At 34.7% G+C, this 5,190-nt stretch overlaps 1 pseudogene; it reads right to left on the reverse strand.

The window, feature by feature from the left end:
- Positions 1–2,828: 2,828 nt before the first annotated feature.
- Positions 2,829–2,928, reverse strand: LOC138811500 (U6 spliceosomal RNA; annotated as a pseudogene).
- Between the last annotated feature and the right edge of the window lie 2,262 nt (positions 2,929–5,190).

Below are 5,190 nucleotides of genomic sequence, written 5' to 3' on the forward strand. Positions count from 1 at the left end.
GTGTGTGCTCTTGCAATATGTTCCACATATAAGCACTGTGCAGGTGTGTCCAGCCATTCACAGTTATTGGATAAATATCTGCCTTGAGATACCAACTCATGGACATTGTCTAAGTGTCCACTCTAGGCTTCCCGATGAAGAGGATTATACTTATCCTCATACATAGTAATCATATGAGTGGCCTTTTTGGAAAGTAGTGTCTGCACTGTAGTAAGCTGCAAGGCAAGCACTCTACCACTGAGCCACCTTCCCAGCCCAAGGATTAAGATTCTTATCTGTAATTTGGTCAAAGCTATGTCTCTTTAGGTAGGCGACTAACAATGTATTTACTAATTTCAAGTAAATACATAAATTCTATTTCCATCTTTTTTTTAAATAAAAAAAACTTGTTTGCTCTGTAAATTGAGTAGAAGCATGTATTTTTTGGCTAGCTAGGTCATTGCACATCTGTATCTCTTTTCCTCTCTCTGTTTTATGGTTCTCATAGACAATATGATTGCTCCATAATTATCCTAATTTATTTTGCTTTTATATTTTTGGTTGCATCATTTCACTTTCTGCTCTGCCATTTCCCAAAACAGCACCACATGAACAGAAAAATCCAGAAGTGGTGCTGTGGCTCAAGTGGTAGAGCACTTGCCTTGATTTGAAGAGCTCAAGGACATGCCCAGGCATAGAGTTCAGGCCCCACAACTAATTTAAAAAAAAAAAAAAGAATCTCAATACTTGATAATTCTACTAACAGATCTGACTGAAATCAGTTGAATCACACTTTTCCTGTAAAATGAAGGAATAGATCCAGACTAGGAAAGCAGCTAGAGAAGGCAGGCAGATTGTATCTGTAACAAAACTTTGTGGAAAATGGAATCGAGGATTACTTACTGGTGATTCACTTGTACTTGAAGCATGATTCTGAATTATTGCTTGCTGATTCTGAACTATTGCTTTGATCATTATATTCTCCAAGAAGAAAAAGTGAAATTTAATTGATAGCAAAGGACTACTAATACATTTTGACTTCTCATTAAGCATCTTCAATCATCAAAATCACCTGAACACAATAGATAGGCCTATTTTTAGATGAAAACAAGTGTCTTTAAAAAAAAAAAACAAGAATTTAGGTAGTCATACAAAGGACTTCTATTTTATTACTGCATTATACATTTTTTCTAATGTTGGATAACAACATTAGAAAGCTATTAGAAAGCTCTTAAATCCCATATGTTGAATAGTGAGTTCTCTTACACTATAACATGGTATTTCCCAAATCATTTACATAGAAGACATTGTTTCCTATTTTCTCATTCCTAGAATAAGCTGCACATGAAGACACCACTGGTCCTGACTTTAAGTCTGTATCTTTGAATACTGAGGAAAATCTTTCCTCTGCTCCCTATAATTCACTACTCTCCAGTTAGAATAATTTAGAATAGTAAAAATGGAAAAAGAGAAAATAAATCATGGTGAAAAAACATATGCAGAACATTCACCAGTTTTTTCTGACCAGTTCAACCAATGTGAACTATTGGGGAAATACATGGACACCTCATTCCCACTGGTACTCAATATCTCTGGTTAGGCAATTCTGACGAAGACAAGGTACAAGATGAAAAAATGAGGAATGGTTTCAATTGCAACAAAAAATGGAGTAGGATCCAAGTAAATTTCTTCTTTGGGATGCCGAAATGTATCGGCTTACTGTGGTGTGAACACTGCTTTCCAAAATGGCCACCCAGTTGAATACTAGGGATGAGGATGAGTATACCCCTCTTCAACGGGAAGCCTAGAGTGGACACTTAGACATTGTCCATGAGTTGGCAGCTCAAGGCAGATATTCATGCAATAACTCTGAATGGCTGGACACCCCTGCACAGTACTTATATGTGGAATAATACCAGAATGTCTTCTTTATTACTTCATCATGATGCAGATACCAATCCCCAAACTAAAGGCCTCTTGACCTCCTTGCATCTTGCTGCTGGGAATAGAAATAGCAAAGATACTCTGTATCTCCTTCTGTTGAACCATTATATCAAACCAGGTCTGAAGAACAACTTTGAAGAAACTGCGTTTGATATTGCCAAAAGGGTAAGTATGTATCACTAACTCTTTGAAGTTGTCGAAGGCTGTACAAATTGTTCTCCTAAATCGTAATGGTTTGGTTAAGTTTCTTAAATTTCAAAAGTGCCAGTCCATCTTTTGTGTCCCTACAATTTTTTTTCACAATACAAAGCAACAGCAATATCTTACAATAAAAATTTATGTATTCCATGGTATTCTTCCAAGTGAATTGCATGGCTGTGATATCAAAATGTATTCAAGAGTTGTTTGTATACATCTGTAATGATTTCTGCAGAGTTTGTGATTCTTTAAATCAGAAATAATTTTAACTTATCTGTTGAAATGAATAGTATAGAACCTAAAGATGTTCCGAGTGTTTTTCTGAAAAAAGTATATCTATGTTTGTGTAATGTCCATAATCTATTTCATTCTCTACTAGATATAATACTTTGAATTCTACATTGTTATATAATGTATAGATTCATGGATAAATGTGACATTTCAGATTGCATTCCATATAGAAGAATTTTAAGACTCCTTTTTTTTGTAGTTTCTTATATTATTTCATTTCTTTGGGATAAAATGGCAATATTATCTAATTTCAAGTTTTGTAAAGGTTATGCTATGTAAAGGCCTTTCTAAGGTGAAAATTTAATACACTGATATCAAACTAACCTTTAATTGTATGAATTACATGTATTGTTACACTTGTATTTTTGTAATCAACTTTTTAATAACTGTTTTTCATTTCTTGCATCAGAAGAATGAAAAATATGGAATACTTGACAAATTTTCATATCATCCTTGTGCAAGTGCCATGTTATTCTCTGTATTGTTGTAATTTGGGTAGACCTGCTGCTGAAGCATGTAGTATCCTCTAAATTTAAGTATATAATGATACAATCTTTATAAAGGCATATATCCATCGTTGCCTATTTGTAACAAGGAACCCTTATTGTTCCTAAAATGCTATTGATCTTATTTCTCTAAATTTCTGTGTACAGTGGAAAAAAAACTTATAGAGTTTGGTCGATTGCTCACATTTACATTTTTTTTGTCATTTTCATTTTAAATTTGATCATACTTTGAAGCCTTTACAGCTAAGTCCAAAGTTGGTGGCTTTTCAAGTACTTATTTATCAACTGAGTTAGCTTTGTGGAGCTAATGGATTCAAAGTAAGCCTTGCTTAAGAGCTACTTCTAACTTTCTGCAGCTTAAAATTTCCCAAATGAGGTCTTGCTGGAACAAATGTCTACCTGAACTGTGAAGACTCGGGGTCTATGTTGAGGGGGCAGAATGATGCAGGCTCCAGCCTCAGGATTATCTGAGGAGTGTGTTTGGGATTAGGAAAGCTCTTGGAACGCCAGGCTATAGAGGGAAAATGTTCCCTCTCCCTATCTCAAAACATGTCACAGACTCCTGGGAGCTGAGGAAGTGGCTCTTCTGCTTGCTTAAGCATAGATGAACAGCTGGTCAAGCATTTTCCTGAGATTGGAGAAGTGGTTTGAGCTTGATCTAAAATAGTTTAGATAATAATATACCTAGACTTTCTCTCATAGGTTAAGTAAAAATGTATCTGTGGAAATTTTTTGTGTGAATGTTTTCTGACCAAATCTTGGCAAAGATGATGCTTGCTAGTCTTTAAATACCCACTAACAATAAAGCACAGCATGCAGTGGCAATTGCTGTTTGCACTCTGCATCCCCTGTGTCCTGGTGATTTTGTGACCCTTACCTAGGGACCCCAACGCACTAGACGTTGACACTGAACCTTTACCTTTCTTCCATGTAGGAACAGACCAACCAGAATATCTTACGCTGACAGCATGGATTGTCTTACTGGAACAAACATAATCTTAGTTACAAGGGATCATAGAGAGATGAACAGTTCAGACAGAATTGTTCAGAATAGAAGGTATTTTATCAAAACATAAGTGTTTATTATACGTATCATTTCAAAAGTAGCTAAAGCCAAGAAAGTGAAAAAAATTGTTCATATGCATGATTACCTACTGTCCTGACCTGTCTATCATCCAACCAAGCAGGAACTTACACTACTGACATTCTATCACCAAATATTGCAATAGCTCCTGGAGAAGTCCATATGTTTCTCCTCGATATTAGGCCTTAAATTTGTAATGTTTTAATCACAGTGTTTCCTCTTGCCTCTAGGCTGCATATCTACAAATGGTAGAGCTTTAAGTCTAACTCTACCAAAAACTGAGGTAGAGATAATGGAATAATACTTTAAAACAGAGTTGCCTTTGATTCCCTAAACACAACACAACAATGCAAAACATTTTTTATATTATATGTACTTATATATTTTATATTTATATGTGCTGATTTTAAATTTTATACAGTGAATTTTACTAGAATTGATAATTAGCAAATATATTGACATTTATTCCCATAAATAGATTGGAATATAAATAATTAGGTTTAGAATATATATTAGACTATAAAAAGTATCACTGCAATATCTTCAGTATAAGCTTGTGATACCTTCTAAGTGTTCGTGGTCTTCTGAATACACATGGTATAATAACAGTATTGTTTTCTGCTAATCTATAAGGGATTTTATTCTGATGCTCTGTTTATTGTTTTAACTTGCTGGTCCCAAAGTGTTTTTCTCCATATTTCTAAAGCATTCTTACTGATTATACCCAAATTTTGCTGATATGATGTCTAAAAGCTATTATTCTTCTGCAGGACCCACGAGTCCTAGGATAACAGGTCCCAGTTATCTGCATCATCAGATAACAAGGGCATGACTTCTCACATAGGCCCATGCAACATGCCAACAGAAAATAATTAAAGACTCATCTCAATTTCTCATTTCCTATAATATTTCAGGGCCCCAATTGCATACAAGAATTAGCAGTAATCAATTGTAAAATGCAAGGCAACTTAAAATGAAAGATGAGATCACAAAATCTGAGAGAAAGTACTGTAATTCAAACTTTCAATTTACAGATGACCAGCCCATATGAGTGAACAAAATCACAAATGAACAACGTTATTTTTAATACCTTTCTCCTAATGATGAATGAAAGATTTCAGTGCAGCCAAAAAAATAGTTTCTGGAATGATAGATCATAATTGGTCTACCAAGACTAGGAAAACTTGA

This window comes from Dipodomys merriami, unplaced genomic scaffold (assembly GCF_024711535.1).
Source record: "Dipodomys merriami isolate MVZ:Mamm:240054 unplaced genomic scaffold, mDipMer1.0.p SCAF_531, whole genome shotgun sequence".
NCBI lineage: Eukaryota > Metazoa > Chordata > Mammalia > Rodentia > Heteromyidae > Dipodomys > Dipodomys merriami.